This window comes from Gasterosteus aculeatus, chromosome 21, assembly GCF_964276395.1.
Source record: "Gasterosteus aculeatus chromosome 21, fGasAcu3.hap1.1, whole genome shotgun sequence".
In the NCBI taxonomy this organism is placed as follows: domain Eukaryota; kingdom Metazoa; phylum Chordata; class Actinopteri; order Perciformes; family Gasterosteidae; genus Gasterosteus; species Gasterosteus aculeatus.
In genome coordinates, this window is record NC_135708.1 from 16,129,566 (window position 1) to 16,144,658 (window position 15,093).

Below are 15,093 nucleotides of genomic sequence, written 5' to 3' on the forward strand. Positions count from 1 at the left end.
ATGAGTGTGGCCAATCACAAATGCTAACCTGTTATGCTTGAGAGGGGAGACTCAAGATTATTTTAAATCCAACATATTGACCAATTTGGACTATCGATTTGCCAAAACGTCCCAGTGATGACAGCATCCGTTCTCTAAAGCTTGGACCAGGTTAACCTTAATGACAGAAGGGATGAGTCAGCTGAGCAGGCAGAAGTAAGAAGCGACTACGTGCTTATATGCAGTCAATCAGTCTGTCATCAAGTATTCCCCCTATTTATATGCCAGGAGTCAACAACTGATCACATCAAGTAAAGAATCTGTTGAAGGGGACATTTAATGCTTAACGTTCAAGTTCCTACATGTATGTTTCTATTAAAAGATAATTAGATGCTTTAATGTTCGGGAATGTTTCCCTTTCAAACCATCTTTCACACCACACCTGCATTCACTTTTTGTTCGGTTTCAGCAACTGTCTCTTTAAGCCACACGCCCCAAACACGCGAGTCCTGCTCTGATCGACGGTGATGCCAAATATGTTGTTAATAAGAGCAGCGGGGTCTTAAGATAGAGCAGCAGTGCCGCTGACCCTCCACTGACCCCTTTGACCCCTCCGGACGCTCAGCGGGTCTCGGATGGTTGTAAATGTCATCCAACTTGAAGTGAGTCAGAGGACATTTACATATACGCTTGCTATCCGCTTGGTATTGACCAACAACACGCTAAATTACCGTCCTGTGTAAGTAGCACATGAAGCAGATCAACGTGCCTCGCCGCTCATTAAAAGTGACGCGTCCAAGTCACGCGTCGCATCAGCACTGAAGCCGAGTGGGCTTTCAGGACTGACTCATCAGCATGCAGCCAAATGGGGATTTCAGTAATTGAAGCAAAAATCATTTTGCTCTTTGTCGGGAGGGGAGGGGGTTTGTTTGCAGACAAATACTAGACTCGCTGCGGCTGTCATTTTAAAATAATTATCTGGCTTCTTTGAGCTTAACATTTCTCATCTGATAAAATTGTAAAATGACAGCAAAGCACTTTTTGGAGTTGGAAAGAAAAGTCACGTTGCTCATACTCGACAAATGCTGCAGTATTTTCAGTACGAAATAATACACGGGCAAATAATTCACAGTATCTGAATCCATCTGTTAATGTTTCCACTGCAAATCATTTCCATATTGAACAGATGATAAACACCAAAATATAAAAACAGAAAGAGTTTGGGATGTAGCCGTTTGCTGTCTTATGTGCTGCTGTTGTTCCTGCTGTGAACCCCCCCCCCACCTCGTCCCCCTCCCGCGGCTCCAGGCAACTCATTTTTTCTTGTTTGTTACCGGCGGCATGGAATATTGATGCAAGTCACTACATTCCGCGTTTTGTCAATATGCAGAGGGAAGAAAAATGAAATGCAAACACATGGGAAATATATCCTCACGCCGCGGAGGACAAATCTATCAATGATGAGCGGTGAGAATAAAAAGCCCCACCGCCGTCAGACCGGCTGACCAAGAGTAAATAAAAGAATAAAAGCTTCTTGTATTCGAATCGCAGTGGGGTGATTCCGTAGCGCCGTCCTGGCATCCGTGGGAAGGCCGAGCGGTGATATTTCCACCGGGATGAGACAACCTTTTTCCGTATGATGGCTAATAACTCCAGCGCTTTCCTGTTGGTGCTGAGGGCGTCCATCAAGGAGCCGACTTAGATTCATACAGCAGCGTTAGCCGGCGGACTGGATGTCACATAATCACGCACACTACCGTATTATACTTATGCATGTATGGATTTGAGTAATAGTATTAGTGTGAACGTGCGGTTGAAGAGACATAAGCCTGCTTGTTTATGCATGCGTGTGTGTGTGTGTGTCAGTCTGAGCAGCCGAGGCCGGCCGTCGCTGTCGTGGGAGGCGCGCGAGCGGCCTGATCTCCAAAACTTGTTGTGTATACGAAAATCTTGAACATACAAATTCGTAGTGATACATACGAAATAAATACGGACTGCAACTGATGACGTCACCCTATTCAAAGTGAACAGGGACCTGCGCCCCGTAAACACACTTTGTGAAGTCTAACAATGTAAAATAAACGTGTTACGATTGCATGATGATGCATTTTTAACGAGAAATCAATGTTAACTTGTAAGAATAGAATACTAACCCTAACCCTCTCAAAAAATCCAACATGGCGGAGAGACGTTCACTCAAGAATCCGCCATGTTGTTCACTCAAGGGGCGTGGTTAACCACCGCCAGTTCGTATGTATTGTTACGAATTTGTATGTTCAAGATTTTCGTATACATTTTTATGAAGAAGTGTGTTTCCATCTCCTTTAGGCAGCTGCAAGAACAGTTCACTCAAACACTCAGATTTGTATTCTAAAGACTGTGAAGGCCACAACGGGGGCGGCAGAAAGAGGGGTACTTAAGGGTTCCCTCCTGCTGCGCTGCTCTTGATTTGTCCGTGGCCTTTTGCACCAATGCTGCATAAAACGCTGTCCGTGGTGCTGAATTACCATCAGCTGCAGCGCCCTCCGAGGTTTTCTCTGCTGCTCTTAACATTTATTCTGCTTTGCGGCTTGGCGGGATGTACTCAGATTTAGTTTCGGGCGGGTCAGCCAGCGCCGGGGACTAAACTAAACCCTCCACAACCAAAGTAGGGAAGAACATTCCACGTGGAGGCACGTTAATTGTGTAATAAGGGGGAAGCCAAAAACACAGGGCTAACTGTTTTCGTAGGGACTAAACCAGTAAATAACGATGCAAAGGCTCTTGCTGCGGAGGAAGGCTTCTGTTACCCAGTGTTCATTCCAAATGCTGTTTTTCAAGCAGAGGCAGAGCTCAGCCGAGGCCTCTGCGCGCACACACACACACACACTCACACACACACAAAGTAAAAGGCTCAACGCTGCTGAATGCACTTGCATGCATTACTTGCTCAGCATCCATACATAAATCCCTAATCCTCCCTGAAAGACAGTGCTCACCACTTCTCTCCCCACCGTTATATTGTTGGCATGCTGCAGCGCGACAACCTGATCTCGACCCAGGAACCTTATTAACTACTTGAGAAGGGTCTTAAGCCGGGGCTCTTGGCTCCAGCGACCTGATTAGGCTAATAAAGCATATCCACAGGCATGTACTGCACATTGATTCGGCCAATTAGGGAGGTGACAAACCCTGAACATATTCTCCACGCGCAGACACTCAGAATCTCATGTTACGATAATGAGGCGAGAGAGGGATTTGGAAACTGGAATGTATAAAAAAAGTGTAAAATAAACCCAATTTTTCTTTGACACCTGCCACGAGCATCTTACACTTGTAGTGTTATTTTGTCAGAGCTGGACCGGGACATATATAAGACGTTATGAGAATCAAGTCTCCTGCATGGGATCCCAGCTCGGCGGAGCCGCAGCCTGTCGGCAAGCTTTGCAATTACGCGCCTCCAACGTGAACGGAGAGGTGCATGAATCCCAGAGGGCGTCGCATTAGCCCGGATCTACAAATGGCTGCAGGTGCTTTGAGTTGCTTGTTAATGAGGTCCATTCTCTCGTACCAGGAGCAACATATAATCAAATATTCAAATCAATTAACCTTCGAGAATTATTGATTGCCACATGTTATGTCAGAAGTACAACGTGGTGTAAATTTTGATTAAATACCTGGTGAAAGAACTACGACGCTAACTTTTCTTGCATTGGCCAGTCTTCACCTAAAACTAAAACAAATACAATTATTGACAAATCAGCAGTAAATGCCTTCATTTTACAAACCACTGAACAGACTTCTTGTTGTTTGGCCAGTAAGAGAAGCACATTTATCGGCCACTTGCATTTCATCAATTGCCTAGCGGACATTTTGTAGAAGAACGTCGTATAAAAGTAATATTGAGTCGTGCTGTTTAGCATCAAAAGACACTGGATAGGCGATATATGATTTGAAACTTTCCATCTAGTGTGTATGTGCAAAACAACAGTGTGTTTGCGTGGGGAAAATCCTTATTCAGGGTGCCAGCTCCTTTCTTTTTACAACCTCGGCTGAAGGTGACATAAATCACTTTCTTACTGAGAACTCACATTCCACCTTGAGAGCACCTAGTCCCAGTTTTATCAGTATTAATGGTCGTCCCCTTACTTAGCCAAAGCTATTTCACACTTGGTTAAGTAAGGTATGAGAACGTCTCCTTGGCTGTATATTTAGCCGAGCCATAATAAATATTTTCAAGATCCCTAATCACTAAGCAGAAGCTGCCGTGTGCACTAACGCACTATGAAAGCTCACTGAAGTAATTCCTTTTGGTTTTCCCATATTGAGCATTTCTCAGCTAACGCACCGAGAGGCCCGCGGAGAGGCTGTCGGAGAATCCTAATTGGTAAATGTTCAATAATGTTGAGCACCTCGGCCTCGGTTTTATGTTCTGGTCACACACTGTGAGCCACATACACACACACACACACACACACACACACACACACACACACACACACACACACACACACACACACACACATTCACACAACCTACTGAAAGACTAGCAAATCGAAATGAGTCAAATATCCAGTGACTATGAAGAGTAATAAGTCCATTTCATGGCCATCTATTGCTAAACTTCTACAAAGTATTCACCCCCCCCCAAATGGCCTGAAAAAGCACCATCTGCTTCACCGCGAGGCTCCGTGTCCAATAAAATAGAATGGAATACTCTGTTCGCCCGGCGGGTCACGTTCTTGGTTGAGTCGAAGCAGTAAAGGCAGTGTGTGCATGTAGTTCACGTATTACCGTATTACACGTATTACTTAAAGCCAGCAGCACTTCCCCAGGTGAGAAGTAGAAAAGGGGCTGTGGTGTATAACGTCAAATAAGGTTAAAACATTAAAAGCTATAGAAAAGAAATGAAATAGGAAATGAGAAGCACCACAGAGAGAGAGAGTTTGACTGTTTACTTCTTCAGAGGTCATCCGCGGTGATTTGATTTAACTTATTCACCCGTTATCAAGCCGCTGTGCTACTGATTCATCCAATGAACCCACGGTGTGTTTTTTTGAAGCACGCCCAGACCTCAATACCCCCAAAATACATCCTCTTGGATTTGCTTACAATACTCTTTAAATCTAACAGCGCATGAAATAGAGTTTGTTGGTCTATTCATTGCTGTGAGAACCACCCTAAAATTCCATTCAACTTTGACAAATTCCGGCTGTATGTATGCAGCAGGCAGCATTACTCTGGAAAAAGAAGAAGACGGGGAATTGAGTGGCTGCAGATAATTACAAAAAGCAAACACACTAAAGTATTTCTAATTTCACAGATGTGATCAACCTCGCCGGGAGTCTCTCTCTCGCTCCTTCCGGGTGTCTACGCCAGCGATGGCGAAGTGCTGAACGGGTTTCTGCCGCACACTTTTGCCACTCTGCATCATTCAGAGACCCTCCTCGGCAGCGGACCCTCAAAGCGGCGAGTTTTGACCTCAAAAGCTGCCGAGATGCCCTCGAGAAAACAATGTGGCCCAAGTCCTCTTTCTAGGATGTGAAATCTGACTTCCACGAGGGCAGACAGAGTCTTAAAAGTGTGACAACGGATATTACTTTGACAGGAATGATGATGAAGAACTTTGTAACAGGCCTAGCAAATGTTGTGGCTCCGGCTAAGCGCTGCGTCGACTACGTTGAACTCGATTGTTCGCCCGCCGTGAAGGTCAATGGAAAACATTTAATGGAATCGTTAGGTTCTCCTCCTCCTCCTCCTTCTCCTCCTCCTCCTGCTGCTGCTGCTGCTGCTCGGCCGGGGGCCTGCTAACATTACCTTTAAGTGGGACTGCAGGTGCAATCTGTCAAATGGGCCCCTCACAGTGACTCATTGGCCGCGTGCTCCGATTCAGCACGGACCCCAGAAAAAGGGGCCTGTGATTAAACGGGAAGTGTGACATAACTCTTGTTTAATGGTAGAAAAACAGCAGCCAGTGTGTTTGGCACCAAGCCTGGTTCACGCAGCATAAATTCTATTTCCCCACAGATGCTGCTTGTAAAAGGTCAGCGTGACTTTGAATTATTTTACTGTTCAAAATAAAATAAAAAAAAGGCAGAAGAGGCTAATAAGTTGTTTTTCTATTTGTGCAGCCCCACGAGTAACGTTTGTCACGGCGAGCCCCGGGTCGCCATCAAAAGCAAGAAGAGAAAACGGAACACGGATCAATGCGGTTTCCCCCCGTGGAGTGTCATTCCTTATCTACACGCCGCAAAGCAGCTCCTCACATGCAAATGAAATGATCGATAGGATACATCGGGGAGCTGACCTCACACAAACTTCACCCGGGGGGGGGGGGGGGGGACCGAAATGTTTTTTACAGAACAGAAAACGCCGGTTTCCAAGATATTACAGCCAGGGGCTCGTTGTCAAATGAATTACTCTGAAAAGCCGACAGGCCGACACACACACACACACACACACACACACACACACAGACACACACACACACACACACACAGGCGATATCTGTCTATTGACGAATCTCACGCTTCATTGTTTGCGAACACAGGCGGAACATTTGAACAAAAGGCAGGAAAGGGCCGCCCCCCCCTCGCCCACCCGGAAGCGGAGGCCACGCCGATTTGAGGCACCTTGATAAATATCAACGAGTGACCCCCGACCCCCCTCGGAGTCGAGGCCGCCCCACCGTTGGCACCGACAGAGACGCCTTTGGAGAAACAGCAGCATGAAATCGACACCGCCGAAGGGTCCGACTCAGCTCAACCGGAAAAAGGGGACAACAACTCTGACTTATTGGGAGTGATCGACTTTCCCCTCAGAGGATTCAATGAATAATTCTCTTTTACCACAATAGGGAGAAAAAGAGAAGAAAGAAAGAAAAAAAAAAACTCCCCCCGGGGATCTGAACCAAATCGTCTTTTCTCTCATTATGAAAAAAAAAAAATACGAGTCCAAAGTTTTATCAGCCTTCCGCATTCTGTGCCATTGGAGCCGGCATAATTGATTATGTTTAGGCGGTTCACTATTGGATGTGCCGCGCCTTAGTAGTGGAGAGAGATATCGCAGTAAATTAAGTTTACCTTCCCGGGGCACAGAGTCTGACAAAGATTCACTGACCTCAAAGGACACACTGAAATTGAAAATACGTTGTCGGGAAAAAAAAAGTTTCATTCAGAAGTATTATCTCAATTTGCCTTGCTGCACACCACCATTCCCTTCTTTAAATGACCGAATCAGAAGGGCAGCTTTCACGTCGTCTATGATTACAAGCTATATTTTACCGGCTTGACTGATGCTCCGGTGAAGCTGCAGCCTTACAGTCCAAATAAAAGCGCGGGTACTTGCAGCCGCTGTGCAACGTTTCCCCCGATTTTAATCTGCAATTAAATTGCCGTCCCTTCTATCCAATGCGCGTGCACGACAAGAAGCAACCGAGCTTACGACGCGGGGCTGCAGTCGCGTCAGCGCGTGCAGGGAGGGGTTCCGCTCGGCCTGCCAAAAGTGGAGCTCCGTACGGAACCAGCCGTTCTTTGGGTTTTATATTCTTGGGATTGGAGTGCGAGGTGGGAGCCTCCTCGCGCCGCAGCGCTCCGTGACCCTCCGGAGGGCGTCGGGAGGCGAAATCCACCCGTTTTGAGTGGAGCATCCTCCAGGGAAGACTCCAGCTGGCAGGGTGTCGATCCACCAAAGTACCTCAGTGTTTCAGACAGAGCCCCAAACAGCGCGCTCCTCTTGCGGTAGAATCGGAAATGGCTTTTCACAGCTACGCAACCGTTATGCACCAACACCCCGGGAAGCGAAGGCCTCCCGCAGCGCCTCGTGAAGGCCGCGGAAGCGCTGGCTGTTTACGCTTTGTCCCCCCCGAGCGCCGCCGCGCAGGAAGCGGCCTCCGGGAGCTGCAGTCACTGAACGGCGGGAGAATTCTCTGCTGTGACTGTAAGGTCACACCGTGCGTCATCTGGGTTATTCGAGCAGCGCTTTTCTTCCCGTTTGCTTTAGCTGCCACGTGTGAGTGAAAATGGCTTTAACCTTAAATTAAAATGTGTAATGATCAATCTTTAGTGCTTGTTACTGAAATAGATCCATGGCATGAGCATTATTATTGGCTTGTGGTAGTTATGGAATAACGAGGGATTCAGAAAAAGGTAGGGTAAAAAAATCTTTACAATAATAAATGTATCAACTTATTAGCAATCAAATATCTTAGGACTCGATACGAGGATCATATCCCTTTGCTGTGCGTTTGCTTTGGATCACCTGTTGAATCTGATGCCGCCTCCACGGCAACATTTTGTTGTCCTGTCTCATTTGCGTCTAAAGCCTTGACGAGCACACGGGAGTCAAAGGATGCCAGGTGTTCCTGTTCATAATTCTATTTCACTCTCAGCCGTTTCTGTTTACTCTCCCTCACTGGTTTATCAGAGATTTAACGACTTACTGCTGCTTTGTACCAAAAGAGGTTCGCTAGCACGACAGAAAAACAAGCCTTTCATTTGAAAACGCGATGCATTTTTCTCTAAGGAGGTCAGACGTCTTTCTGCAGAATCATCTCTCGCATCTGTTTGCCGTTCTAAAAATTTTGCCATTACCTTGAACCAAATCAACCAATGTATTATCCCTGAAATCCATCAAGTAGCAAGTCGACCATCCGGTCTGTTCCTTTCCTGCATCCACGCATAAATGAGAGATTTCAGGGATGAAACCTTACAAAAGCTCTCACTGTTCCAATTTATTGCCCATAACACGGCCTCAAAAATAACAAATATAAACCAAAGAAAATTGCCCACTTTCGCTGATTGCTGCTGTTGGTTTTTTAGACTCCCAGTACACAACACGCACCGTCTCCTGCATCAGCGCGGAGGACGTGGGTCTATTCGACGACCTTTCCAGAAACGGGAGGCTTCTCCAACTAAGGTGCAAACGTTCCAACAGCAGCTGCTTCTCCACGCTGTTCGAGAATGTTTCTTTTATCACAATCCACAGAGGGACCTTGGGAGATGAAGGGGGCTATTAAGGAAATAAATAAAAGCCTGTACGGACACTTAGCTTGATCAAGACCGAGCATTAAATAATTACTGTAATTCACTTAGGTTTCTTTTTAAGCTGCCTAACGATTTTCTCTGTTTCCCTCCTGCATAAAATTGATCTAATGAGGACCAAACAAACGACCTCTAAATTAATTGGGATTCTCCGCCCTAAAATAGCGCGTCTATCTGTATGGATAATGTAGAAAAGCTTTTAAAGAAGAGAAGATAGAACACAGGGAACGGAAATGAAAAAGAAGAAGAAAAAGCCACCGACACAGTGTGTCGTAATTGACCCGAAGGTTAAGGAGAAAACCCGGAGCCACGGAGTGAATTGGAACATCACACCGTCGTTTTTCTTCAAAGGAAGCCGAGTCAGTGGGCTGCAACACGTTGGGATAGGATGAAAGAAATAAAGAAAAGAAAGTAGCAAAAAACCTGAGGTGGACATGACACAAAGTTAATCTGGACAGCTGGGATCACATTATCTCTCTAACTTGGCTGACAATTACCATCCATCTTTTCAGAGCCGGGGTGTCCAGAGGCAGCCGAGGCGAAGCCATGGAGCGCACTTTAATCACAGTGGTAGTCTGCACCGGTCCCCCCCCCCCCCCCCCCCCCCCCCCCCCCAGTCCCCCACCCTACCCACCTCCCATCTTGTTCTCCTGGTCCCGGATCAAAGAACCTGAGCTCCCTTTGAAGTGGGAGGGCCATCCGCCCAGGGAGGAAGTTACGCTTCTTTCCAAAGGCTAATGAATCAAATTCTTCTCCTAATTATCGCGCTGTGGAAAAGGGGAAATTGCAAAGAAAAGAAACATTGCTGGTCCTCATCAGCGACGGCGGCGAATGAGAGCGCGCAGTTTTCTGCAGGTGTTTGACTTCAGTCCGTGAAAGCCACAACACCTCCTCCGCCGCACTAATGCGACACGAGGAGGAAGAGAAACCCACAGGCTGCATTAACCCGAAAACCGAGACAGAGACAACACTGACATGCAATCATCATTAATCCACGGAAGATATATTTGCAAGACTTATAATGATTAAATAATTATAAAGCAGATTCCCATGCAGTGTAGCCTTTCATTTATGAAGATAACTCTGCGTGGAACTGGCTTTAGTGGGAGCCGATGCTACACATACTAATAGAGCAATTAGACGGATAATTTCCAGATGAGCTTGACTAATACAGTAAATATACTATTATTGAAGGTAATTACATCGGGGAAGGAGCAGGACGCAATCATCCCTCTCCCACGGGCAAAGACTGGTCTTTCCTTAGAAAGATCTGCACTACGTATGCATGCAAGCAACCGAACAACCGAACAGCTGCTTGTTCGTTCTCCGCTTCATGCACAAAGGGGAGGATTTGAGAAAAGGCAAATTTCTGATATTCTTGGCATACTGTTAAAATCACGAGTGCATTTAACAGAACCGTATTTACTTTTACATTCTGTTGAAACTATTCATTTTCGTATGCATTCATAACTGCTTTTCGGTAAAAGCTGCATCCACGAACACTTATATATTAACAATTAGCTCAATTATCTATTACAATAATTTGAACCCGGCGACAAGCCCACATATGATTATAACCTTTCTAGTTTCCATTCTGCTTGATGGAGAATTTTTAAACCCTTAAGCTATTTCCTTCAAGAGCAGCAATTTTGATTGCTGAGCCGTTTTGATTCAGTCTCAATTGTGCTCGGCCGACCCTTTATTACGAGGTAAAAATATTCTGATTATATATATATATATATATATTCTGGGTGTATTTCCTCTCACTCACAATCACTATCAGCTGCCCGAGGTGATTGACGCGAGGTAAACATAGCAGGCAAACTGAAATAACGCACTGCTTGCCACAATTTGCTTAAGAAAGCTTCAAGCATCTGTTATATACTTTATAGAAATCAAAGTTTCCAAGTTGGCACAAATTGACCAACAGATTTATCTGCAACAAGATATCGGTTGATGAAATCTGTCGATCATCAACATTGCTTCTAACAGCTTGCAGATGTTTGAAAAAAAAAAAGATCCGATATAACAGCTGTATTGCCCAGCGGTGAATGTTCATTTTACATACTACATAATTATAAATATTTTGCTGTGTTGACAGCCTGTTCTGCCGCCCCGAAGGGCATTCAAAACAAACGATCGCCGCTTTAAGTTACAAAATCCTCCCCGGGATACTGGCCTGCGTTCCCCTTATTTGTCCAAAGGCCTCCAGAGGGACGACGATCCGGCCTTTTTCGCTGTCGGTGTAAATCTAATTGGTGCTCGGGAAGATAACGTTTGACCTCCACTGCTCTCGACCGTCCGCCTGGTTCACTGATTCATGAGCACAGGTGCGAGCGACAGACGCCCAGACCAGTCCGTCACCCCCGACTGACGGCGTCGCCTTTACCCGTTCTTTGTACTCTGCTGCTGAGTCCACCTTCTTGTGACAAACTTCAGATGCTTGTTACATGACAGAGGACCTGTCCTGTGTCAGTTATGGACAGAAACCTGCTTGTTTGTGTCCACCCTCCAAGACAAACTGCATTTCCAGGGAGGCAGCATGACTTGGCACCTCTACGGGCTAATGTACCTGTAATTTATGTCAGCAGAGACAGTCCCCTCGGGGCCAGAGGAGAACAGCTTGCATAGGTACAAAATGAGCGTCGCGTTCTCTTGTTGGTTTATGCTCACTCACTTTGTTTCGACCCCTCTAGGAAGTGTGAAATAAATCATTTGTTATTATTTTACACTGTAAGCTGGAGTAGATAAATATACCAGAAGCTTAGTTATCGTGTTTTAGTTTCCTGCATCGTCTGCGATATGCCTTCGAAGCAACGTCTCCAAAACGACATCGTTCCACCAGTGAGGAACGAATGATTCTCTCAACACAGAGATTACGAGCCGGCATCGTCGAAGCCAGAGAAGAATCTGGCCTTTGGGTCCAGACCAGCTGTGGAAGGCTGATGTGAGGGGCTCTGTATCAGCTCTCCGGTGGTTGTCTTGTGGACTTGTGTTGCAGTTATCCTCGTTTGATAGGATTAGCTTCAGCATCGCAAGCCTGGTGATGTGTAATTAGTCTCTGCAATTTTAAAGAAAAACAGAGATAAGGGGTCAAAGATGGAGCGTAAGAGGATTACACAAGGTGCAGAGAATTTACAACGTTCTCTGTCAGCCGCCGATCCAAGACCGAGAGAATATGTCACCGTACACAGACTGTGGCGCACGTTCTTGGGATAACTGGGTTTCATAGAAAGCTAACCGTCTCCCAGCTGTTCTTGGGGAAAATAAACAGAGACTGAGCACAGACGGACGGAGCGTGCCATCCCGAATTAGTCTTCAGACTGCTGACTGACGGCAGGGTTCGGCAAGCAGGTGGCAGGTGGACAGCGGGGGCGGTTGGGAAGACGCCTTCAATCTCATCCACTGCAATGAAGTCACACATTTGATGTGAATTGGATCTACGTCGCTGCTGCAGCCACAAAGGAAGGACTCGCCCACAAGGCGTCAAAGGATCACCGGCGGCAAACTGATTTCTTCTACAATCCCCCTTCTATTTGCTGCTGAAACCAAGGAATCGTTTTATTGACACCCCAGATTGGCGACCATCTGCGTCGTGGCCCCGTGTCGTCTTACTCCTGTCTGGGGGATAAACCGGGGCGATGAGGCGAAAAGAGGCACAAGTCTAATCTACAAGAGGGAGCAGTGGCTGCCATCGACGGAAAAGAGGGTAGAATTAACAAACCCGACGTGACAACGTGACGGATCCTCTGGCTTCACTTTTGGCTTCACCTTTTATATCAAATAATAAAAGAGCTGCATATACTTTTGGGTTTTTTTGCATTCGAATGGTAGAGAAGTTCATTACCAGTCCCCACAATAACAATACATAAATGTTCTTTTATTGTACATTCAACATAGAAATCCTACATGTGTTAACAGGTATTCAAAATCAACGTTCTTTCTTATTGTTTGATAAACGAATGCTTTACACTTGATTGGTTTGATGTGCTGTACTATAAATGGCGACATCAAAAGGTGCCACGCAGGAAACCAACCATCTGAGAATTTTCGTGCCATGAAACATCATGAACGGATGCTGAAAAAAGACCAGAGGGACATGAGATCTCTTTTGGCATGCGACTGAGTAATGAGGCTGAACGCCGGCGGGCTTTATTAAGGGAGAACCTGGGCTGAGATATCAGCGTTGGGCACGTACACCGTTGTGGCAGATTGCGATGAATCATTCCCCTAAAATCCCATTCCTGCCCCCTCCAGTCTTGTGTTTTTTCTTTTTTTGCAACAACACGACTGCCAAAGCATCAACCCACCTGAGCTGCACCTAAAAAAAAAAAAAAAGACTTGCATGCATGTTTTCTTTTGAAACCGGCAAATGCAAACTCTAATCCTATTTACGGTGTCTTCTAGCAGACCTGTGGCGAGGTATAGGAAGCGCTAAGCTGCTGTTGTCTTAAGGGCAGCGCGTGGAGAGTAAGACACATAAATTGGAGCGTCGGGTCTCTGCGCTTGCGAGGTTGTTCAGACAGACACGACCCTCCGGTTTGTAATCACACGGTGGATTCCCAGTTAAATAAACGCATGCAAATGATCGGTTGGTATGCAGATACACCCACGCGGTACGTGTAGATACTAAGACCGTTTTTTTCATCCGTTCATTTTTAAGGGGATTGAGAGTCGTGACTTCAGATGTTTGCAGATGTGAATTGAGTAGTAATGTCAATATTTGAGGAGAAAGGGGTGTTATAGCACATTGCGGATGTCGGGAGCGTTCTCCGCTGACTTGACCGAGTAAACAGGAAGGAGTAACAATGCACAATGGGTTTAAAAGGATACATGCGGAGAGAAGGGATTAGCAGATGGACGAACGTGTACACAGAAGACAAAAGACACACGGTGCTCGCTACGACCAGGGGATCGTGTCTTTATCTTTAGCGATTCCCTACTCGAGACATCTTTTGACTAAACTTCGGGTTCAAAATCGCGACTAATATGGTGATCTGATGTCGCACCGAACGGTGCAGCCTGAGGAACTCGAAAATCATTCCAAAGAGAAATATAATCCCTCTACTTCCGTTGATCCCCGTGGGCCTCCCAGTGCTGAAAAGAAGGGGGGGGGGGGGGGGGGGAGGAAATGGATTCATCGAGAAAAAATTAACTGGAGGCTACCTATATTTAGATGGCTCTATTTCCTTTGTGTCCTCAGCTCTGGGCGAGATGTTTAAGTGGGCCCGAACTTACTAAACGTCTGCAACAGCCGATGGGCTCGGTGAAGGGGTTACTGTCAGCGATGAATGAAGCCCGGCTGCTTTATGAACGTCGCCGTTTGCTGAAAGAGAAAATAAATGCAGCTGCATTGCGAGCGGGCCATCGCATATTTTGCTCACGTGACAATGAAAACCAAATCCGTCTTCTTAGACTCTCTAAAGCTTCGGCTGGAGGACGTCGACTTTATTAGAGACCCCCGGAGAATCAGAGAGAAGCATCTTCGCACGCCCACGTCTGTAACGCGCCGCAGTTAATTGGCAACTGCGTCTAAAAAGGTCTGTATTTAGTTCACAGAGATTAAACGACCCCCCTCCAACACCTCCGTCATATTGTTTCCGCTCGCACACCAAAACGGAGAAGAAACGGAAATGTGCGACAACGGTTAGTTTCTTAAGTGAGTGATATTTTCAACAGTGTCGCGTCTCCACGTGCTCGGGCTCACGGGTGCTAATGGACCGCCGCCGCGCACAAGATGTGACAGGCGCTTGGCGAAGCTTTGAAATCCGCCGATTGCCCCTCGGTGGCATTTAAAGTCGTTCAACCTTTTCGTTCGAGCCTCGGGTGTTTTTTCGTAGATCAAACGGAAATTGCTTACAGCTTTTTTTGAAGGTTTTTTTCTACGACCAAATGGTGATTTCCTGCACATATTTATTTATGTACAAAAGCCTGGCGGCAGAATTTCCAGCATCAGAACGGACTGGGTGGTTGTTGAATGGGAGGCAATTAAGTTTTCTATCAAGGAGCGATTACGACGTCTTTTGAGGGAGCCTTTTTTTGAAAAGGTTCTGCTGAGCCCTGCTCAGGAGGGGAAGGCTGAAAGAAAAAGATA